The sequence below is a fragment of the Ambystoma mexicanum genome, chromosome 5p (genome assembly GCF_040938575.1).
Source record: "Ambystoma mexicanum isolate Mex_15411 chromosome 5p, UKY_AmexF1_1, whole genome shotgun sequence".
Taxonomy (NCBI): domain Eukaryota; kingdom Metazoa; phylum Chordata; class Amphibia; order Caudata; family Ambystomatidae; genus Ambystoma; species Ambystoma mexicanum.
The window spans coordinates 1009979736-1010005757 of NC_090930.1; positions in this window are offsets into that span (position 1 = coordinate 1009979736).

A 26022-nucleotide genomic window follows, 5' to 3' on the forward strand; every position below is an offset into this window, starting at 1 on the left:
TGACTGTAAAAGGAGGCCTATCAGAAGCAGCATTTGGACCCTGCCAACCTCGTAAAAATGTAGACTGGGCCTATCTTCGAGTTCACCAGAGGAAGTCGGTATTTCAACCATGTTGGCAGGGACCCAAGAAAGTTCTTATTTTGACTCAGACAGCTGTGAAGTTAGACGAGCATCCAAACTGTGTTCATGTCCCCTTCTGCTGGAAGGTCCAGCCTCCAGCTGAAGCAACAGATCTGACTATGGAATCTCCAGAGACGTCTTCTGCACTAATTCTGGAGAAAGTGAATAATCAGGATCTTCCTCATCTGAACCTACTACTGTTTATGATTCAGCTGTATTGGATACCTCAACTTCACATGCTGCTCAAAAAATTGTAAGATCTTCAATACAATCTTCACCTCCAGCTTCAATCTTAACTGCATTCCCATTTCTAATGAATACTGTTATTGCTACAGAGCTTAATCCCCTGACAGGTCTGTTTACTCTCCAAGATTCTAAACTTGCTTCTCACCACAAATCCAATCTCTCCTCTCGCAGGGGATGGCAAATGTTTGTATTTTATTTCCTTGAAAAGAAATGACTTAAGTGCTCCAAAAGCTAAGATAATATTCCAATTATCGGAGAAAATATTGAGAATTTGAGAGAGAAAAGGCAAATCTGAAAGGAATTTCTTTGTTCAAAATATTTCTATCTCCTTCTGTGTAATCTTATCATTGTTTTGCCAATTGTTGACATATTAATCTTGGTGAGTACGTATGGATCTATCTGATCAATGCTCGACCTTGCTGAATCCTCTGCATCTCCACTTGTACACTCAGATGCAAATCTCTGTTTTATATCAGCATTGTTGTTTGTTCTGTTTGTTACAAACCAACTCAATGAAAGCCTGTAAATAATGTGTATACTTCTAAACTCCACTTGAAACTCTGTAGAAGATCTGAACCCAAGGCAGACATGAATTAGCCACTGTGAGCTATTCTTACTAAATGATTACATTTTCTGAATTCCTTGTAAGACTTTTGACACTTCTGATCATTCATCACAGGGCTCTGATGCGCATCCTTGTATCAAGAACAAAAGTAGTTCCTTATGCACTATCTGGTAGCATGTCTGAATCCAGAAAGTTTCTGATTGCTGGGTGTCTTGAGATTAGTATCATGGATCCCCCAGTCCAAACCATTATTCTGGTTATCATTCCCTGCTCAGATTCACTGGCCCACTGAACCTTTTCCCACTAGGTGAACTCCAGGAGAAACCTGCTGCAATTAAACTATCCTCTCCTCTGTTACACCAATTGTGGCACACTGTGGGCATCTATACCAGCAAATTCCCGAACCACTAATATTAATGGTTTACCCTTTTCTTTTAGCGAGGTGTTCTCCTTCACTGAGTCAGGCTATGCCACATCATGGTACTTATATTATTTGGGAATCTTACACTTACAACTGGTAACTAAAAAACTGGGCTGACAGCTGCTATATGCGCTATGTGCTCTGTGCTGTTTGGTACTTTATTAAACTACCTTCTCCCCACAGCAATAGATAATCGGGTGGGAGACGTTTTCTGAAGGCACAGGTTATCTGATACCTGTAGTAGGTATCAAACTGAACAGTGATAACATTCTTAAATTGTCATTGTTTGAAAAAGTAGCTAATGCCACATCAGATTATTTGGCATTGTTAAATTGCACCAAATGTTATAACAGAATCACACATCCATGGGCACAGGTTTGGCCTCAAAGGGAGGAGTATGTGTCTTGGTAGGATCAAATGTTGTAAATGTTTCCTGATTATGCCAGTAACATAACTATTATCATCACACATTTGAGCAAATTGCCTACTATTCTGCATAAAGGGAATTGAGCCTCTGGGTGTTATCTTTGGTTATGGCCCACAGTCAATTAGAATACTGGGAGATTCCAAAATGCATAGGATTCTGCTAATATCTGGTTTATTCATGGAAATGTGGTGTTTATATATGCTGAATAAATACGCACTTGACGACCTTTATAAAAAAAACAATCCAAAAACACTGAAATATCAAAAACCTATGATGTTAATGAAGGTGTCAGAGGACGTTTTTGATAAAGACAGTGGGCCTCATTATAAGTTTGCAAGGCTGGAAACCAGGGTGCCGATAAGCTAACCGGCGCCCTTGTTTCTGGATCGGCAAACTCTGCGTCTGCCTGCCGTGGCTGCTGTGCCCGACAGGTCTGACCTTGCTCGGCACACCAGCCACGGTAGGCAGACTGGTCACGAATGCAGCAGCACCGACAGCAACAGTGCCAGTGATTCTGTGTCCCCACTCCCATAGAATCCTATGGGACTCAATGGTAATGGGGACTTACATTTTACTGGCGCCTGACTTCACCGGGAAGTCAGGCACTGGTAACATTTTACAGGGTTACCGCTGGACTCGTAATGAGGCCCAATGGTTACTTAGAAATGACTACTCAGAAATTCTAAGAAGAACATGTGATACTTATCAAAGATAATGTCAAATAGAGAGATTCTGTTGTGGATAAATGCAAATGAGAATATAAATGGGAATAGAATTGTAAATGACATAATGTGATTATGTGAAATATTATTAATTTGAAAGACTAGGCCAGAGATAGTTAGAAAATGGAAAACATCTTTTCTGATATGTGTTTGAGAAAGAAACATTGAAAGACTATGATGATCGGAAATAACTTTCACTGACAAATTGGGCCTCATTACGACCCTGGCGTTGGACCATGGTGCTAATAGCCTCGCTAATAGCACCATGGTCCATGCCGGTAACTTACCGACTCTGCCATGGCGGAATGGGGATTTACCGCCCCATTCCGAGGTTGGCGGGGCGGTAATTCCCCATGCCTCCATGGCCCTTCCCCATTCCCATTTTTGCCGCATAGGGCTCAATGGGAATGGGGAAGGCGCTAAGTACAGTGCCGCAAATTGCGGAACCGTACTTAGCACCAAGGTCCCTTTGCGGGTTGGTTTTTAACGCCTGCAAAAAGCAGGCGTTAAATTCCCCAACCCGCAAAGGGACCTCGTAATCAGGCGCTAAGGGATTACCGGTACGGGTACCCTTACCGGTACCGGTAATTCCTTAGCACCAGGGTCGTAATGAGGCCCATTGTATTAAAAGTACACTGGTAAATTGCCTTCATGCAAACACTGCTAAACGAATTTAAAATATTTGTCTTCACTGCCCAAAGTTGTGTAGTTATTCCAAGTAAACTATACTTCTGACCTTGAGGTGTCTGGGACGATCTGACTTCAGAGCATAAGGTATTTTGTTAATTAAGACCACCCTCCCTTTTGTCTTCATGGTAATACTCCAGTCTCTTATATTCCAACTATTGGAACACAAAAGGTGAACATAGGGTATGTTTCAGGGGATATGGGAATTAAATTGTGCAGTGATCTGTGTGTCTATTTGTTCCTTCTTGTTGGGGCCTTCTCTAACACTGTGAATTAAAGATTTATCTAAATAACCTCAACTCAGATAGATCTTGGCATTTGATTTCAATGACAATTGAACATGTATGTCAGTGTTGTAAGATACAATGCACTTATTACTCTGGCACTCATATTTATGAGAGGATAAAGATGCAAGTTCCAAGGCATGATTCATATCCCCTATGTAGTGAGGATGGGAGCCTATCACCTATAGCGAGGAGTCTGCCACTCAATTTGTTGCAGATTTTAATCCAACTGATCTCGGTCCTTGTTTGTGCAACAATCTATAAAACATGACATTTGCACCTGCATTTCAATCAATGTTTGTCACATTTGGCACAGGAGTGTAAGCTTTAGATCTTTCTCACTTTACAGGGACGTATGAGGTAGAAACACATGGCACAAGCATGTCAGTGGAAATGATCCAGGTGGATGCTAAACAATGTATCACCTGATCGTACCTTGTCGCATGAGGGCACACACTGCTGTTGAGCAGGTGATGTCTTCATGGGTGAGGCCATTTGTTGATACAAATAGGCATTGTTGTGCCTCTGTCAGTGCTAGGGCACAGAATAGTAAGGGTTCCCACGGTACATTTGATGCTTGTGTTGGGCTGTCATCATATCACCCGCTATGGATATTGTCCTGAGTTCCCTGGCAACATTGGGATAGTGCTGTTGTGGTTGTTGCCTTTATGTCTCTGTGCAGTTGGACAATGACACATCTGCCATTGGCTGTCATCACTGGTTGACTTCCCCTCAACCTAATCGATACCCTAACCCACCCCATACATATATTTATTTCAATTTGACCAAAAAAAGGCCGAAGAAATTCGATCAAATGTTTTAAGTCAAATGTTTATGGGTCAATTATGCTAATACTGGGTTGGCGCTGTGATGTAGATTGGATGTGTAATGTTTTGGGTGGGTGGGAATTACTTTGTGGGTGAGGCAGCTCATTCAAGATGTTTCTTTGTGTTGCATGTCAAGTAAGATGATTCCTGATACTGACAGGGTAGTAGCATTCTTTATTTTTTACATCTCGGGTGAGAGAAAGAGGCTTGATCTATTTGACTTTTTGCAATCTTTATTGACAAAGCTTTTCTGTGTATTCTTTCATTGTACTTGTGTTAATCAAAGATGTGTATTTTTATCTCAATAAGTCGCTGTATTTCGTTGTACTCGTACATTGGTGCTGGAATATATCTCCTTTGTTAATGAAACATTTTCACTGTTCAATTCTGGAGCGTTGTGTTCATTGTGTGACTTCTGTCTTTGTATTTGAATGTTGGTTTTTTCTGAGTGTGGTAAATGTCATTTTGGCATGATTATGGTTTGGTTATTGGGTTTGTATGAAGATTAGATGGTATTGCAAAGGAAAATAGCCCCTGCTAAAGAATCACATAAAGCATACATTTCAATATGTGAACATTTGTGGTCGACTGTGTGACCAACAGTGATGAAGCAAATACAAACATTGGGCCTCATTAAGAGTTTGGAGGCAGCCATGGTGCTATTAGTAGGTCATTCCAACCTTGGTGAACCCGGTAAGTCCCCATTCTGAAAACCATCCCCATTCCCATTCGAGCTCCCATAGGGCTCAATAGGAATGGGGAAGGAGCTAATAATGAGCCCGCAAATAGCAGGCCCAATCTTAGCTCCCTGGTCTCTTAACGGGACCTTGGAATGCGGCGGTAGGGGGGTTAACGGTACCGGCATCCTTACGGGTGCTGTTAACCCATTACCGCTGTACTCGTAATGAGGCCCATTGACTGTGAACCAAATTGTAATCATCCAGGGATTAAACAAATAACACAAGGGTATTTTATGATTACAAAAACATTGGAGAAACATGCTAGTACTGCCAAACCAAAAAAGGACACAGTTAAAAAGTCACAAAATCTTTTAAACAAATTTAATGAGAGTGATGTCAAAAATATGTCATCAAAGGATAATATATCCCTGGTTTTACAAACATGTTTAAACACTCAACAACGGAATGTGATACAAACATCAAAACCCGAATCCTACATCATGTTATTAACCTAACAAACAAAAATAGAAAAACGAAGGAGTGAATATTAAGCAATGTGCCACTCCTTGAATTGTCAGAAATTCCTAAAGATATACTATATTCACTGATTACTCTTCAGCTGCAAATACCCAATAAAGACTAATATTCACAGACAGCCCTAGTTATTTAGAAAGTGGTGGCATACGTAGTTGATTAAGGTGTGCTAAATCATTTATTATAATGAACATAGTTAACTTACTCAAAATAAAAAAAAAATATTCTCAATTTACTAGAATGACACACTTTTTTGTATAAGGTAAGTATCAGGTTCTACACGATCTATTGTCTCCTTTTTCAATATGCCAATATTGACCTAATGGTGCACGTGCATATGTTTCACCCACAGAGGGCTTTCGAAAAGCACAAAAGACTTTTATCATCATTCAATTTAATAAAAAACTCATCAAATGTACGACATATACAGTAATCCCAAAAATTGTCACATTTCTTGCATTAAAGTTTGCATCGCCTTGTTCCAATTTGGACTGATTTTCTCATATTCATTGGTCCCAAAGAGTATCTTAATTGATAAAAAACACAGATCCTAATTGTCCTCCATAATAATGTGCATCTTAATCGCAGGACCTTATTGATCATACTCATTTCACATCTGGTTCATAATATGTTGTAGCCATATAAAAGTACCAGATGGGTTCTTCAGATTACTACCTCAATGTGTTTTGTAGTCCCTTATTGGGAATGATTTTTAGATTCCTATTAGTTTAGCTTCCCTGTAATTGTATCATTCCAGAGGAATTTGGAGGGAGTCACAATGGAGACAAATGGGGCAAGCATTAGAGTAAGTTGTAAAATCGAAATGATTCTCATATGATATATGTGTGTAGTCTTTCTGATTTAGCAAACATTTCTGATAGCCCCTTGCATGAAAAGATGTCATTTGGATTACATTCTTATTATCGTTTGTGCTTCTGTTCCAATTTAATCTACAAGAAATAAGAACCAATTGTTGTATTTTAAGAAAGCACTCATTTCAATTGTCCTTACTGATTTCATTGGAAAGCCATGAAATTCCTGTATTTTAGATTTCTCTGCGTAGCCTTGGACTGTTACATTTCATTTGGTCAGAATCTATCCAAGCTCAATCCTGGATAAGCATCCTGTAAAATCAGAAAAATATAAATATTCTATTTAATAATTCTGAAATGGCTAATTATCAGATATTTCAGACATTTTCATGGTTTCATATTGTGCTTCTTTAAGAGGAGGTTCCCCATTATACTATTCCTTATGTGTATATATAGATGGCGTTTATCGCCAATCAAGGTTTATTTAGAACTTTTGTGGATTAAGAAAATTATATAAAAAAGCTTTTTAAGGAGCCAAAACATTCAAGAATATCAAATATATATGTATACATGGGAGCCTCTAATTCCCGTTAATTCTACTCCTAATACCATTAGTTTAAAAGTCTAGAAAACAAACCATCTTGTTCCCTGTTTCTTTTATGATGGTGGTGTTCCATGTGTTTCTGGGACCGCCATCATCTAAAGTTTTAGATTTAGAGACAAATAGGGCCTCATTACGACTTTGGAGGTAGCCATGACGCTATCGTGTCCGGGTCCAGGTTCCCTGAATGGGGAATTACCGGGCCATTCCGAGTATGGAGGGCCCGGTAATTCCTCCTTCAGGGAACCATAGGGCTCAATGGGAATGGGGAGGGAGCTAACAACGGGCCCACTCAGTTTAATGGACTTATATACACCCAATTGAGGGGACACATGTACCTAACTGCACCTTATAAAAGCAGAATATGAAATAGCTCCAATGAAAATGGTTGTGCAAAAGAAGGGGAACATTATGAGTGAAAGGTTTTCAAATGTTATCAACAACTTGGGACATGAAACTGGAATTTTGAAAAGATGATGTAGACAATGGCTGAATCCAGTCTCAATTTGACAGATTCTGCGATGATGGACATCTCATTGATTAACAGTTGATAATTTTGGGCCAACCCTTGACAATTTTAGGACACTGACATAGGAAATTGGATTTTAGACCTGTTTGTATAATAGAACTTGTGACTGCAACCAGGCAAGACATAGTGGGCCTCATCACGACTTCGGCGGTAACCCTTAAATCCGGCGGTAGCGCTATTACCGCCGGATTTAAGGGTCTGCCGGGTTTCAGCGGCACAAGTTCTATTATACAAACAGCTCTGAGCTGGGGGGAAATCCGCCAAAAATTCGCGCTGTTACCGCCGGCGGGAAATCCGCCGGCGGTATTAGCGCGAAGATTCCCCATTGAGCCCAATGGGGATTGGGGCATTCCCGAATGGGCTCAGTGGGGAATGGGGACTTACATTACTGCCGAACTCGTGATCCGGCGCTATTAGCACCGGGGAGTTCGGCGGTAGGGCTAATACCGCCCGCGCTAATAGCGTTACCGTTACCGCCCAAGTCGTGATGAGGCCCAGTGTCAGAAGAGGATGACAGCGGAGGGACCAAGTTATTGGTCTACTTGCACTTGCCACCACGTTTGACATGGTAGACCATCATAGGCTATTGAAATTGTTAGATTCCTGCAGATATGGGGTAACCCCTTTAATGTACAGCCTCTTTATTTTTTTTGTCACAGCAGAAGTAGGAAGTTAATATCACATCTTATTTCTCTGCTTTTAGTTCTGTAACATTGTCACCTTTATTATTCAATCTCTTTATCAGACATTAATTAGAAATGATTAGGCAGAATGATCTCAATTCATGATTTATGCTGATGACACTCAAATTTGCCTAGAAATATCCAGAGACAAAAATGTTGCTTCCAGCTAAATATGAAAAAGCCTACCAGCTATCAAGGCATGGTTGAACGATAACAGGGTTTTTCAAAAGATTTAATTGCATATCCGAATTGGAAGCCATTTCATCGGAGGTCATTGTGAACTGGCATCTAGCAAGGGTGCAGAAGCCCTGCCCTTTTTAATGTTATTAATAAATAAAATGATGAAGGTAATTCCATCTCTGAAAGAGAAATCTACTGATCAGATTCCCCTTTCATAACCTCTCTGACAAAAGCACAGTGCCTACCTGTGAGTTTCTGCATCAGTATCCTGGTCTGCAGCACCAGCTCTACCATTGTCACAGAGCAGGTTCAGAGGTCAGAGAAGCCCATTTGACAGCTGCAGTCACATCTCTGAAGCACAGGGGGTGCATTTTAGGCATGCACCTCTATACCAAAACCCTATATTTATGGGTTTACTATCATGGTACCAGATACATATTTACATATAAGCCATATCTGAGTTATGGTATGCTGGACAGTATTTCTCATAATTATTACAGCTACAGTAATTTCATAACACAAATGTGTCAGTCCTGTGAACCCAGCTCAGCTGGGAAAGAATGATGTATATTATCCCCAGAAAGGCTGGACCTTACCACTTCTGGCAAGACAATAGCCTTGGGGAGTGCCTTTCTTTGTTCCATTGTGAGGGCAGGTAACACCCTCCCCAGAGAGAAAGCCATTCCACAGGATGCTGTTCTTGGACCAGAAATCAATGTTCACAATCTTTTCAACAGGTGTATCTTCACACCAGTGTGCTGCATTTGCAAAGGTATGTTATTATATTGAGCAGGTAAGGGGTGGGGTTAGTGTAGACAGAGTGAGCTCCTTACAGCTGGAGGAAGGTTCCACCATCTTGTTTCTCTTTCCCTATGTATTTCCATCCTAGCACCTCCAATTCCTGTAGCACAAAACACTGTGGGTGTGATTTGAGAATGCAAGGTCCACTTGTTCAAAGAACTGGTACTGTATCCCTAAAAAAAGGCAAACTGTTGTCCAATCAGCTAGGAGCTGTCAGCTAGGAGCTGTTTCCTTTAAAAGAAGGTCCTCCCACAACTTCTTTGATACACCTCTGACTTGTTTGGAGAGCCGTCCTTTCCAAAGTCCTCCATTTGTGCATTGAAGGCAGGAAGTCGAAGGCAGAGGCACGCTCTGCTGCCTAGCCACCCACAGTGAACATAGAGGTAACCTGCTGCTGGAACAAGACCTGTCTCTATGTCACCCAAATAGGTACCCAGGACCCAAGAGTCTAGATAGGATACATTAATCCCTTTTTGCATCCAATAGCATATCCATGTAAAGATCATTGTGATTGTTAGTTGCCTTACACCCATGGTTCATTACTCATAGTGCTGCATTTTTTACCATTGCTTATTCTGTGTTCATTACTCAGTGGTGGATTTGTGTAGTGCATTTCTAGTTAGTTATTATTGTACGTGTTGTATTTAATTAATGTTAATACATGTTTGTATTAAACATTGATTGGGCATTCCTTTATTTATTTTTTACTGTACTACTTTGCTGTTTGGGTTGCTACTGAACCACCACATTTGAGAGCATGGACTTCACTCGTCCCACATTACCACAAAAGGTGAGGAGGTATATCTTTTGACTGTGCCTGTTTTACCTGTATGCTTGTGTTGGCTCTTGGTTTGTCCATGCGTGAGGGCTGAGTGGGCATTTAAGCCTATATCCATTCTTGTACTCCTGCAGGGAAGGAGTGAATTCATCACAGTCATCCAACTGGACCCATTGATGTGTTTAGTAGGATAGATGTTTGGGTTCCCTAAGAGACATGGGACATTTCTTGGCAAAGCCCTGTAATTATTGAAATGTCAAGGTTCCATCAATTGGTGGTCTTCTTCCTCTCCTGATGGGACTGTTGGCTCTGAGAAATAACATTGCGCAATCTGCAAGAGTACAGGTATTGAAAATTGTCTCCAACTACTGTACAGTAACAAAGACATCATTGTGATGCTGTCATTTTTTGTTGTCAATGTTTCACTTTTGACTATGGTTGCTGAGACATGTGTGTGTGAGGCATTGATGATCTTGGGTTGTGGGTTGCATAGGGATTGAAATTAGTGGGATTTGTATCCATGCTAAGGGGTGCCATTCTTGGCCATATATGCATGATACTTGATGTAAATACTGGAAGCATGGAAGCATAATGTATTGGTTACAATATATATATATATATATATATTTTTTTTTTTTTTAATTCATCCAGCTAAGAGAAAAGATGTTATATTATATTATCCTATTTTATGGTATTTTATGTTAGTTTATGCTATGCATATTAGGCAATGTTTTTTTATTGTTGTGTCTTTATACAAAAAATATCAGTACCATAGTAGACTTATAGCACCAAGCCTTGTTAGTATAGTAGCACGTTTTTACCCCACCTGGGGTAAAATCAGACTGTGTTCTATGGGTGAATTTCAAAGGGTCGTTTTAGAGAGGGAAGTGCATGCAAGAAAATGAAAAAAAGAAGATACAGACAAACAGAAGTCCAGTGTATGCTAGTGGTTGCAAGAATGCGTGTGTAGTTAATGGTAATCCCACCAAAAGGTTTCATCGAGAGAAGAAGAAAGGCGGCTGCCCCGGAGGACGTAAGAGGCCCAATTCATGGAATATTTGCACGGTTCAGAATGACTTTGCAGTGCTGAAAAGTGATTTTGCACTGCCGGCACAACCCCTGATTCATGGAACGTGCAAAGTGTATTTTTGCCGTGCAAAGTCGGGCAAAGTCATTTTGTACTGCAAAAATGACTATGCACTGACTTTGCCTGGATTTTGCACTGCAAAAAAACTATTTGCACGGTTCCATGAATCCGAGTCTGCGTCAGCAGTGCAAAGTCACTTTTCAGCAGTGCAAATTCACTTCGAACTGGGCAAATATTCAATGAAACGGACCCAGAGAGTATTACTAGCTTCAATCAGATTGGCCGTGATAGCCATCAGAGTGAATATGAGCTCCTGGAAGTGTATTTTTTTTTTAGCCAGAGTCACTCAGTGAATATCCTTTCCATCCCTAACAAATAGGAACCTCTCTATTATTATGTGCTCAGAATCGTCATTTGCCCCTCAGGATTCCTTGGTAACAATGATTTGTTTTGTTCACTGTATAATAGTCACCCATGTTCTACATTTCTTAACATTCCCGCATAACCTCACTGCCATGAATGCCTTCATCTTGACACATCTGGCATTTGGTGATAGCATTTCTCTGATATCACCTGAGCAACTCATGTCAGGCCTGCAGAGCGTGCAGGTGGCCAGTGACAGGCTTATTATAAAAATGTAGAAGTTAAAACATATATCGCCATGTTGGACCCCACTTCAATGTTTGCCAGCAAGAAACACAGTGGCGTTCGGTCCATGAGGCCATTTATGGTCGTAAAGCCACAACACCGGCCCTGAGATTGCAGCATCTCCACTCATTGAGGAAACTTCGATCTCAATCCAGCTGTCTGCGGGTGGTACCCAGATTCACGTGAGACTCTTCTCGCATCAGGCCGCAAAACTGTGGAATATGTTACCCTACAAGATCATTCAAAATGAAATCTTCTAAACATTTGGAAAAGGAGTTTAACCTGGCTTTTCAACAAATATAATCTGTACTTTTTGAATATTCGGTTTTGATTAAATTGATCTACTTCCATAGCGCCAGGATACCCACAAGAAAATATAGTTGGGCGCTCTGCAAAACTCCAAATACAAATATAGCGTTCCTCACAAATATTATCATCCAAACAAATGGCAAAGAAAAATATAAATTATTCTACGGCATGTGTTCTCTCGTTGAATTATTTTTGAAAAAGGTGTATTTACACGTTTCATGATTTCATTGTTTAGTTTAGTTTAGTTTATTCATTTGTATTGTGCGCCAGACTCGAGGGTAAAAGGGCGCAGGAGCAAACAAGATTATTCTCAGCTTAGTTACAGTGCTGTACAATAGTTACAGTGAGTACATTGGTTGGAACAGTTGCAATCGAGGCAGTGATATACAATTTAAAAAATATACATATTTACATAGTGTACAGTGGCATGGTAGGTTGGGCAGTCAATTAACAGTCATTGTATCTATTGCTACATTTGGGGAATTCAGTCTCGTAATTGGTTCGTTCACAACTGCAAAGGAAAGAATAAAAACATTCACCACTCGTAAATATCACCCTTAGGCTTCATTTGTTACATTACTCAACAGACATTTTAGTTTTGGGACAAAGCAACATTACTGCCCTAAATCTACCAGACAAGAAGGACCAGTGGTGTATGTGATGAGGCCTTTGTGGTAGTAGGAAAAGTAACACGTGTTACCTAATCATACATTTTAAGTATCCAAAACATTCTTCCTGGTTAATTACCCTATTTTCCCTCCCATCACAAAAAAAAAAGGATCACTCAGTAATTAATGCGTGCCCCATTCGTATTCCACTCAGCAAGTTGAGCGGCCATCAATCAGCGGAGAAAACAAAAGAAGGCAAGATTTCTTCCCAGACAGGCACTCCAGCTCTGCTCCCTTGGCTGGGCCTGTAATATTAGGGCACCCCGAAGAAGCAGGACCTTTGTGCTGCAGACTGTGACAGGCTTGCAACTATGTCTTTCTTTCCAGCCCCGGGCAATGTAAATCCTGTGGAAAGATGACCCTGGCTAATTGCAGAGTATTTCCTGTACAGCTGAGAAGCCACGCTGCCACCTCTTCCACTCCAGCTCTTCCCGACTAGATGGAGTTGATGATTAAGCGAAAGCTCGCTGAGTGCTTTTGTAAAGTGCAGATTTTGCCCCAATGCAACATTTGTCATTTTGTCACATTGTTCACAGGCAGTAATGTCGTGTCACGACTCAGAGGGAGGGTGCGCGAGGGGCTCAGCAGGGAGAAGAGCCAGCGACTTGCACAAGCCTGCGATGCACACAGAGCATTGGTATATTTTCATGGGAGGCACACTGCAGAGCTCTGCTTGGGCATATATTTCGAAGCCGTAAATACCGTGAGAGATGAATGCCACTCCACCCGGCCCCTGAACAGCATGGCACTCCGAACAGAATGCCACAAAGCTCAGATGGCGCTGCCCCCAGAACACATTCCGCCCGAGTACTCGAATCACAAGGCAGCGACCTTGGATGTGAAGTGGTATGCCCCCTTTGGTGGGATCAAAGAGATGGCACTTGAGTACTGCAGGAGTAGAGCAGTGCTGAGCAGAACAAGCAATTGATGGAATTAGGAACCTAACGACGAACAGAGAAACTCAGTCTAAATAGGGCATGAACAGCAGCAGCAAGCAAACTTTAGCAAATGAACATGTGCGCCATCCACGTTCTTAGCATGTCCAAAATTATCCATGCGTCTGATTTTCATGAATCCTCTTCTAGTTCACAAGAAGCAGAGGAGACATCCATGTGTGATTGGCATCTTCAAAATGTACGCCATTTTGTTTGAAAGTCCGGATTGGAGAAGCAACACAAATGAAAGGGGTCCTAACAGGGTCGGGTTGGGGCATACAATTGTCTCAGGTACCAATGAAAGCTTGGCCCACAATAACAAATGGCTATTCGTTCTTTTAGTGGCACTGTTTGAATAGTACCGAAAATTCATTTTTTTGGGATAAAATATGATCCAAATTTTGCATTTTAAAGAATATTTATTCAGCAATACTGGTCAAAACTATAAGCCACATAGTGAAGGAACTCATCAAACTGCCAAACTGATCCACATTGGGCAAAAAAGTGGCCCACTTTGACAAAAAAAACGGCCCACACCAGCATTTTGTGCTTTTTGTTCAGGCATGGGCCTATTGCCCTACAGGCCAGTCCGACCCTGGGTCCTAATGTGGGATGAACACCTTGGGCCTCATTACGACCCAGGCGGAAAACCATGGTGCTAATAGCACCATGGTCCATGCCGGTAACTTACTGACTCCGCCATGGAGAAAGGGGGAATTACCACCCCATTACAAGGTTGGCGGGGCGGTAATTCCCCCTGCCTCCATGGCCCTTCCCCATTCCCATTTTTGCCCCATAGGGCTCAATGGGAATGGGGAAGGCGCTAAGTACGGTACCGCAAATTGCGGCACCGTAATTAGCACAGAAGGTCCCTTTGCGGGTCCCTACTTTAACGGCTGGTGTAGACCAGAACTGAGACTGAACATCCTCGAACTTCCGGCACTGTTCGGGTCGGAGGGGGCAGCATTTCATTGATGTAAGCTACCTGATATTTAAAGTGCTTTTTGGGACGTAGTGCTACGTGTGGATTACTGTTAAATTTGAAGTAGAGTGGACTTTCTTTGCATTCGGGACCATCTGAACACGCCAGAGTGTTAACATGTTAACGTTGGTATCACCAATATTTGTCAAATGTACTTTTATTTTGTTTTGGAGTGTTTGTAGAGTGATAATGTTAAGGTTGCCATTCACAATGTATTTAGATAGTACCTTTTACTAGATAGTAACCTTAACTTGTTTTAAAAGAAAACATGTTCCCTCTGTTTTTTCCAGTTGTGTGTTTGTGTCTCCTAATGCTGTTTCCAAGTTTGTGTGAGAATGTATGTCTTTTGTGGATATTGCATTTAGAGGGGATGGAGAGAGGAGCTTCATAAATTTAAAAACAGAGTTGAAGGTGGAAGAGGAGAACGCCTGTTATCACAAGGTTTCCGGAAGCTACCAAAAATGAGGATTAAAAAGAAAGAACAGGGGCATCAGGCAATATTGAAAAGGGCAACATTGAAAAACGTAACTATACCTAATGAAGGTAATTGAATTCCCTAGGGTTTTGGTGAGCTCCCTGCATGGATTGTGGGAGTTGGAGATTCTGTTTCCATAGTGTTTTGTTTGTATTTCTTGATTTCAGACAGGTATGTCCTATTCAGTCTGGCAAATGCCTTTTTGTTTTGTGGATTAGGGTTGGTCATCCAAGTTCGCTCTAGGCGATGCTTGACGGTTTTGAGAGCTTTGAGGGAAGGGGCGTACCACTTATGGTGTGTGTTTGATTGTTGGGAGGGGCGATGGGCTGGTGAGAGGGGGTTCATAGTAATCAAAAAACATCTCTAGGCAGTTCGTTCACTAAAACAAGCATTTACACTTTATAGTCCCTCTTTATACTGATAAAAACAAACACATAAAGAATGCACTTGTCAAGGGTTTTGACCCATGTTGAATTATTAGACTGGGTAGATGTGGGGATGAGCTGTCGCCGCCCATCATTCTATCCCAGAACAAAACTAAATCAATAGACTGGGTAGATGTGGGGATGAGCTGTCGCCGCCCATCATTCTATCCCAGAACCAGAAGAACCGCAAAGTTTTGCACACAGCAAAATGGTCCCCTGACCTGCCACCCACCAGTGCGAGCGTGAGGGGCCAGGAGTGCCATGAGTGAAATGTGTGCCAAAGGAAAAACAGCAGTGCCGGTGGCTAAAAAAAAAAAGCGCTTTGAAATCAACTTTGTTTCTATGAAATGCAAGCTAAAAATGCCTATTTTAAACATCACAAGATATTCAAAAATCTCAATGAACACCAGCAGACATTTGGCAGAATGTATTCTTGGTTGCATACTAAATCTGGAAAGGGAAAGAGCCCAAAACAATGTTTATAACAAAACTGGCTGAGCTGTGGATGTCAGCAGCTGAAGTGAAATTGGACTGAAAGACACTAAAATCTAAATGTTTAAAATAAATGAGTGACCTACTTTTGAGTGTCACATAGTTTGCAACAGTTGAAATGTCATAGTTTTGAACTTAGAATCAGCCTTCTAGCTGCATGTGTAAAAATTGTCAGTTTGATTTGAATGTAGAAAACTGGGTACCAAAGTGACATTTAGCTGAAGCCGGCTTAAAGAGATTGAATTCTGCCTGACAACCACCCCGGACAGGAGTTGAAACTTGATCAGCAGCTGTGTTCCCAGGCCTGGCTGCATTCTACTGCCCCTGCCAAAAGGAGATGACACCTCTCTGATTGAATTAGGGGAGGAGCACCTGAGGACTACAGGAAACTAAACAAAGCACTGTCCTTGGCCCAGGCAAATGTTAAATTAGGGGGGTCGTAAATAGTTTCCTCTTGGAAGGAATCGGGGAGGGGCACTGCATCTGTGAGCCAGTTGAGCTTGGGGGAAGTGGATAAACCAGAAATTCCACCATGTGCTCTGGAAAACCACACCCCTTTGGGGCCAGAGCATAATTTTAAAAAGATGGATAATTCATAGTGCGGACTTGTAAAAATTATATAAATACCATCATTATTCTTGTGATTTTTTGGTGCACATTTTAAGAGGTGTTATGGCCCTGTGGTATGTTCTTGGGCATAGTAGCGGAACAAAGGTTGTTACTCCAAATGTATGCATGTTAAAAATCTGACACGTTATCATCTGAAACCCATATCCCTGGTGCACATTTGTGTAAAATCTGGAAAGGTTTAGAGGTCGTTATCTGGATGAAAAGGGGAGAATTCTGTCATAAGTGGACACGACCTCTTACAAAGACAGGGATCGGATGGTTTGGTGCTACAGAAATATGTGAACTGGACGTATAACATTAGAAAAATGGTACATAGATAAATATGTATTTGGATCAGAAATAGATTTGTGTGCAATTTGACAAGGGGAGGATCCTCTGACCATAAACCTACCTCATCACTCTGACTCACAACCCAGTTCCCCCAATCAAGGAAGAGAGGAGGAACTGGCCAATGATAAATTGAGAGGGTTGGGCATAGAAGATGAGCCGACCCTCCCACTTTCTAAACACATAAAAGGAGACTGTGCAGGACAGGTAGGGACATTCACTTCCCACTTCAAGCTGATTTCTTGCGGAGCGTTTTGCCAGAAGACACCAGATCCAGCACTTAGACTTCAAATCCAGACAGAGACCAGAACTTTGAATTGAGACTTCAGAATTTGTCAGCAGGCCTCAAAATCTTTTGCAAACTGATTCACCCCAGACTTCCAATGGGCACATCAGAGTAAAACAGCCGGGCTGAGCTGTTTGATTCTGGCCTAAAACCCTGTGCCAGAAACACTCAGAAAGCAGAGCTGTACCCGGAACCAGAGACCAGAACTTTGTGAAGCGCCGAGTGCCAGACCAGATCAGCAGAGCAGAGCTGACCCAGACCGCTGTAACCAGAGAACCGGTACTAAAGACCGTCCGTGGCGAGAGAACCGCAGCCAATCCTGACCCGACCCGTGACGAAGTCGCATTCCTGTCCAACATATAGTGTGAGTACCCAGCCAGAACTGTGCTAAACCAATCTCTTAGTTTAAAATAATCTAATTCAAACTATTTTAACCTATCTAGAACTACACCATAGCATTGTGTGTCCTTCTGTGACTTTAAAGCTGCAAAACTGTCATCTGTCATTCTGAAACTTTAAAATTTAATTTCTGAAAATCTACCTCCACAAAATCGTCCGTATCTCTTGAACCGTTTGTGATAAAAGCAAGATTTACCTTTTTTTTAAGCTGAGATTCTAAGCTTTCCAACAAGCTCTAAACCGACTTGCTACTCCAATAACCTCCTCCATAATTGCGCTCGACAGACGCGACTAAATTGCCGCGATTTGACATTTTGCTTCATTTCAGCCACGTGTAAAAATATTTGTCCTTTCTTTCCTTTGCTGAAATTCGTTTGCAACCTGACAATCATTCATAGAGCATTGCTAAAGTGATCCTGAACTAATTTAAAGTAGCTATCACTCACCCTGAACCTCTAGAGGGAATAAAAATCATTTTAGCATATTTTTCCCTTCTTAGCATACCACCTTTAAAGTACTTTGCCTGAGTTTAAAATCATCCCTGTTTCTCTAAGCTTGCTAGGGGGGAACTGAATTCAGATTGTACTGTGATTGGATTCCTGAAGACTATGTGTGTTACTTCCACCTCCTTACATTGCAAAGAGGGGGGGGGTGAATTGCCAAAAGGGGAAAAGAGATTATATTATGTTTTGCTGAAATCATATCAAGTTTATTCCTGTGTTGCTTCTTTTCCACCTTGCATTTCCTTGTACCATATAAAGGATTCTCTCATACCTTATTCCCCTGTTCCTAGTCATAAGTCACCAGAACTGGGCTATTGTAGGATTACCTATTGCTGATTACTGCTCATATTCACAAGTTTGTTATCAATTATTAATTTATTATAAAAGTGTGATATATATATATATTGTTTGATTCTCAAATAAACCTTTTAAATTTGCAATACAAACTTACTTCTTGGCTCAGTGGGGTCAGGGGGATCCTAAGAGAGGGGTGTTATATAAGGGTTGTCATCCAGAGTACACGAACTGGACATAAAAATATATAAATAAGGGCTTCCCTTGAGCAATCCCAGACAAGGCACTGACTTAGTGGAACTGCATGATTGGAGTCTTTAACACACTCTTTTATTTAGCATCAATGTATATTTATTGTTGTGTAGAAATTGTGATAACGCAGATGAATACGTCATTAATATCTTCTGCTCCACCCCCACCCCATTACTGTGTGGGCAAGAAACATTACAAACTGAGACAGCCTTACCACCCAATAAACCTAGGGGTAGTTGACAAAATGAGTTAAACTGTGCTCTAAGTAAACAATATGCTTAACCAATGTAAATGTACACGCAATCTGCCATAAAGAATTAGTTCGATTGGGCAACTTGTGATATGATATGATAGTTTATTTAAATAGCGCCTATACACAATATGTTTCAAAGCGCTTCAAGGCAAGGGAGGGAACAAGGCAAAATACAATGACATTCTTACAGGCCATGGGCAGTAGAGATGTGAAATTTAACTATCTTACTCGCCTCATGACATTTCAGATAGTGTAAGAGCTAAGACATAGAAAAGGAAGGGAGGGGGAGAGTGGGAAGGAAATGGAAACAGACAGGTGACTATCGTACTAGGCCTGACAACATTTCTGCTAGAGCCAGAGAAAAACAAGAGGCGAGGGAGAGGGGTACAGAAAGGTAGGGGGGAACAAAACAAGCGACTATCATACTAGGCCTGACGACATTTCAGATAGTGCTGGTGGGGGGTGGGGGGTGGGGAGGAAAAACCAGTAAGGGAGGGGAGACAGGCGAGGTTGCTATCATACTAGGTCCAGGGACAATTATGATAGAGTAAGTGCATAAAAGAAAGTAAGGGGAGGATATAGGAAAAGGGAGAAGGAAAAGGAGGAGAGAACAGAGAATTAGCAGTCGAAAGAGTGGAGAAGCAAGAGGGGAGAGTGAATACAATTGCAGAAGTCAGTAGTAACACATAATGTTGCAAGCCAGGATACAAGATGAAGATGAGAACAGCATGATTCAGGGCCACCATGAGTACAAGATGCAAAGGAAGTCCAGCATGAGAGTTGAGAAAGGGTGACACACTGTGAATGAATGAAGTCCATAAAAATCAAATCCAGCATTGGCCACAAGACGGTGATGATGAAACCAGAATTTATCAGGACTGACTCCTGCAAAAGTAGGCTTGAGGGGACTGAGGGGGGAGCAGGGTAGAAGAATCAAGCAAAACAGGCAACACATGTGAGGACTAAAAGTAGTTGTAGAGTGCACAAGTAGTATGCAGTATAAATAGTGCAACATAGTAGAAAAGGATGGGAGGTTCCTGTGTGCCAAGAAAGGGACTCACTGCATTGACAGGGCAGTTGAACTATAGGTATATAAGATGCTGAATACATGGTTAGGGGCATCCGTGTATGGCAGACATATTAGACAAATAGATGTGGCTCTAGGTCACCAATGTAGAAACTGGAAAACGGCAGTGCAGTCATTTTCCTAACATAGAGGCCACAGCAAGCCTCAAAATTAGTAGGGCCTCAGAACGCAAGATGCTGAATTTACAAAAACATGTGTATTGTAGGAACTCGTCCAGAGCCCAAGGAGTAGCTCGTGGCCAGAGGCAAGGTCAAAAATTAGGAAGGGATTAATGAATGAACAGAATGCAGGCTCTAGCTAACAGTTCCCAGGACAAGACGCGGTAGACTCTCAAGATAATCAGTTTTAATAAGAGCACAAACAACCATTGCTGTCCAGGTGCATGAGATCAGTATGCTAAAAGGCTTCATAGAAAGTAACTGAATAGTGCCCCACGTGGCCACAAAGAACACAAAATACACATTAAAATTAGCTAAAACCTTAATAAATAGAAGAAAATCCACTCTCAAACATGGTACTCTGAAACATGATCCAGATAGGGAAAACACTGGCTATTAATTACCATCCAAACATAGATAAGACACTTTCAGAACTCCCTTAGCCTGCACATAGACACCAGACAGCACACATGGTCACATACAAAGGATAGGGAAGGCCTCATCACCTCGGGATGGTTAGGATTATTCTTTAATTGGAAGTATGACAGACCATGTAAGTCCCTTCCCCCACTTATGTCTTGCTTATATCTTGATGCCTTGTCAAGTTATCCAAGGTTGGTAAGCTAGATGCCAACCAATGAGAAGTCCACTTGCCACGCCACCTATGATGGATAGTGCTAGCCAATCAGCTGTCCCTGAAATTATGTAGTAGAAGTAGTATCAATAGTGGGGTGGGACAAGGAGGAGCCATCAGGTATGTATCAACAAATAGAGTTACTAACCCCTACAAGCCCTATGTGTAGTTTGATACATAAACCAACCCCACATCCCCATAGGTATTGTGAACTGATAGTGTAATGTGACCTCATTACTGGTGTAGTTTTGTCACAGAACTTGCTTGCAATCGTTGAAAATGTGAGAGCTATGAAAATGAAATGCTTGTATTCGTTGGTTGAATAAAGCTTGGTTTTGACATGCACCTGAGTCCTCCATCACTGACTATTATTCTGACTAATTGTGTGATCCTGAGAGCACCTTAAAAAAAATAACATAAGTGCGTTTTAATGATATAGTCAAACAAGAAGCAGTTCCCTATATTAGCAACAAAGGAGTATGAACAGAGCTCCAGCAATGCATTCTTCTCCTAATCACCACTCAAACCTTAAAGCTTATAACCACTCAACAGTGTGTATAGCGACCTAAAATCTAGCACAGTAAAGACCTAAATAAATCCATCAAAAATCTATGGTTTCTAAACCCAATGGCCTACATGCAATCTGAAGCTGTGGAATAAAATGGATGAAATCCGTCCCTTGGATTCCTACCTTCCATCCATTAGTACATAAGTCGTTCCACTTACCCTAGCTTGGGAAAATGCAAGGTGGACCAAATTTTTGAAATACCCTTTGGCTATACTTTGCATCACACTACAGATCACTCTTTTTCCACACACCAGAGGACAGCAGCTTGCCTAGAAAAACTATATCAAGGTCACCCTAGACCAGAGAGTGGACAAAGTGAGGGGAACACTGTACCCACCTTTCCTTCTGTTCCCCGCACTTTGTCCACTATCTGGCCTACAGGGGATACTGTTGTGGCTCCCGTTATTTCTATATGCATTCTTTTCATGTGGGACATTCAATCCCATGTTTTTATTTTTGCTTTGCCCAACAAGTCTCTATATTTTTCCATTCCCACTCTGCTCTAATTGCCTTTCCAGTATTCTGACTTGCTCACTTTGCCAATATCCTCAACACATGATAATATTCTGCTATTCATTGATTCAATGAACCCAGTCCACTCAAATAAATTGCAAGGAACCAGATCAAATTCCAGCTTATTCTATTACCTCAAGTAGCAAAGCTGATCATGTTACAACAGGAAGCATAATAAGCAATGTTTGTAAGAAAAAACAAGTTGACACCAGAAAACACTGAAATGCTAACGAAAGACAGATTTAATTGAAAGAACTCTCCCCACCAAATATCCAAAGCTTTCATACTTGACATAGAACAACACCCAGGTGTGATGAGTAAATGTTCACAAATTAAAATAGACATAATAGGTTGGGCTCCTGTAAAAGAATCTATCAAAATGACAACGAATCCAAAATCATGTTATCAAGTATATTTCTGGAGTAAGGTTTCATGAATAGATCATGTGATGTCTGAGAACACTTCAAGGCTTCCAGTAAAGAAAAGGGTTCACATTAAGGAAACATTCCTGGCTCAGAAGTGCACTGATGGGATACATCTGCAAGTTGTTCCAGAACTATCAACACCATAGATGCCTGAGATCAACCATCCACCACACCATCTGAGTCAAATGATTGAGGAAATCCCAAAAAGTGGGGAGAATTCCTTTCATGGCCAGGACTCCTCACTTTGGAATTACCTTTTACCTCTATTTTGATCTGAAACTGTCTATTACACATTGAGGGGAGTTCTCAAGACCCACTGGTTGTGAATGATTTGTGGGATTGAAACAGTTTGCTACTATTTCCGTCAATATGATCATCACTATCACCCATTTTATTATGTATTTTAAGGGCTTGCCGGACACCTACGAGGGGACTTACTACCCTGTGTTTCCCCACCACACTAGAACTCTAAATTAATTTTAATCATCAGTTTAGTCATTGGACGTGTTTGGCTTTCTCCACCAGACTATATTGCTTGGCAAACAATGTTTTACCTTTTCAGGACTTGGGGTGTCCTTGCCTCCCTACAAACCCCTTTTTGCAACTGCTCTGAGTAGATCAAATGGTGCTGTGCAACAGTTGACACATCATAAACTAAATGTCATTGCTGATTGAGATTAAGCAAGACATTGGCTGATAAACCACATCTCCATTTGCCTTCTCCCTTGCATAATGATAGTAGCAAAGGTGACACATGACATACATTCTGCCCAGGCACTCTGGGTTCCTTTTACCTTCTATCAGGTGGCACTGAACAACTTGCTAGTCACTGACATTGGGCAAGCTGTTCTCTGCCTCGTGATGGAAGGGCACCAGCTGGAGGTGCAAAGGAGTGACTGACATTGAGCTTGCTTTGCATGCTAAAGTGGGATCCCTCTAAGCAGAGTGTGATGTGGGCTGTTCTCTGCTGTTCCATGAAGTTGCCTGAAGCTCTGAAGATCCCTCTGCTCATCCTCTTTCTTTCTTTTGCTTTTTGGCATCTGCACCACACCACACATACCATTGCAAACCTGTTTTAGCCTTTGGTCTTTTGTGTGGAGGTGTGTAAGGTTAAAAGGCTATGTGAGCTAGACAGTAAAGCAAAATGTACCTAGTAGATTGGAAGACATGGAAAGCTTGGATGCGTGCTGCTGCTATGTGAGTCTTCTGTTGTTTGATTGCTTATTTATTTATTTAAGTACTGATTGACTAGTTTAGAGTGAATCAAAATTTTGGACTGGGCTGGACATTTTGTAGTTGGACTCATCCACAAAGTCATAGGCTTTATGGATTTCATCACTAATTGGATAATGATAATAATGATTGTTATTAACAGATTAACTGACTATTGTTGTTTTGGTTGTGATCAACATTTTATCATTATTATAATGTATCTGTACTACAGAATGTTTTACATTTTTATCTCATATGGTGTAATAGTAGTTATAGTGTATTAAAGGTATCTGGCCAGAACCTTTAAGTGTGTCTGATTGCTAAATTGTATCCCCCTGTAATACCGCTTTAGTCTGTATTTAGGGAATTTTCCCTTGTAACAGGGAAAATGGGGGACCCAGGAGGCGGACAGAAGAGAATCATTCCTGGAACGCTGATACTCGTCCCAGTCAAGATAAAACATTGACATTTAGTGAAGTGAAAGAGAATCATTACTGGAATGCTCATACTCGTCCCATTCGAGATAAAGCATGGACATTACGTGAAGTGAAAGAGAATCATTAAGGGAACGTTTACACTCGTCCCAGTCGAGATAAAACATTGACATTTAGTAAAGTGAGAGAGAATCATTACTGGAATGCTCACACTTGTCTGAGTCGAGATAAAGCATGTACTTTAAGTGAAGGGAAAGAGAATCATTAAGGGAACGCTTATACTCGTCAGAGTCGAGATGAAGCAAAGAATCATTACTGTATAGCTCATTCTCATCTCATTTAAGCTAAACATTGTCATTGAATGAAGTGGATGAGGATTATTACGGAAGTGTTCATACTAGTCCCAGTCAAGGATAAAGTCTTGACAGAATACAAAATAATAGAAGGAACAAATCTCAAAATTGGAATGTTCATATTTTGATCCAAACAGACCAATAAGGTCTAACCAGAGAAGAGGAATATAATAGAAAAGGTATGCCTGAACAGAAGGTGGAAATAGAGAACAAGGGCAAAAGCCAAAGAGTAACCAGAGTCTATGGGCCTCATTACACGGTAGGCGGTAGGGATTTAACGTTACCGGTAATGGAATACCGGTAATGTTTGTTAAATCCCCATGCTAATTACGACCCGGCTCACCACTATTAGCGGCACCGCGAAGTACGGTGCCACTAATAGCGGGCAGTCCACGGGCGCGCAACCCTCCATCCCGTAAATAACGCCATGCCGCTAATAGCACACCATCACAAGGCGAGCAGACATGCCAATAGCGGCATGGTAAAGCCCCCAAAACCCCTTACCGGCATGGCGCTAATACCGCCATCGCGAACCACCCATTAAAATAACTGTGCAGTGTTACCACCTGCCACAGGTGGCCACAATCAGCACAGGTGGAGGCAATGGAGACTGTGGCTGCTCAAAAGGAGCACACCACACCCCTTCCCACACCCCTTCCCACACCAAGATGGTTCCAATACTAGCAGCATTACATGGCCTGGAGGACCTGATTGCAGCATAGCTGCAACAACAACAGGCAGCACAGAGGAGACGCAGGAGGAGGGCAAGACAGGCACAGCAAGCACCACCATGGCACCTAATCATACCACAGAGGCACCCACCAATTCCCAGGATCAGAGCCAGTCCATTTAACCTAACACCTGAGCAGATACACACCCTGTACCGTCTGGAACGGGATACCATCACCAGCATCGTGGACATGATACACCATGACATTGTGAGCCTCTTAGACATCAGAACTGCCATCCCCCCTCTACTGAAGGTGGTGACTGTGCTCCACTTCCTGGACACAGGCACCTACCAGCATACAGTGGGGCAGATGCATGGCATCTCCCAACCAGTATTCTCACGCACACTGAGCCAGGTACTCGATGCCCTCCTGAAGCATGCACCCGAACACATATACATGCCACGGACTTCCCAGGAGATTGCAAACACCAAAGTCGGTTTCTATTCACTGGCAGGCATCCCAAGTTGCATCGGGCCATCGACTGTACACATGTGGAATTGGTCGTCCCACATCACAATGAAGTAGTGTACCGAAACAGGAAGCAATTCCGCTCCATCAATGTCCAAATGGTATGTGACGCCAACAAGATAATCACACATTGCTGTGCCCGATTTCCCGGATCTACCCATGATTCCATGGTCCTGCATAACTCAACTATCCCCCGCTACATGGAGCGACAAACGGGACAGCGTTTGTGGCTACTTGGTGAGTAGCAGGCCAAGCACAAGGCAGTGTGCTTGGGGGGGGGAGAGATAGATACTCCAACTGGGTGTGCGTGGGGGGGAGAGATAGATACTCCAACTGGGTGTGCATGGGGGGAGAGATAGATACTCCAACTGGGTGTGTGTGGGGGGGGAGAGATAGATACTCCAACTGGGTGTGCGTGGGGGGGGATAGATACTCCAACTGGGTTTGCGTGGGGGGGAGAGATAGATACTCCAACTGGGTGTGCGTGGGGGGGGGAGATAGATACTCCAACTGGGTGTAGCCTGTAGTCCATCGTCCAAATGCACATACAGATGTAAGCCAATGAAATGAACAGGCC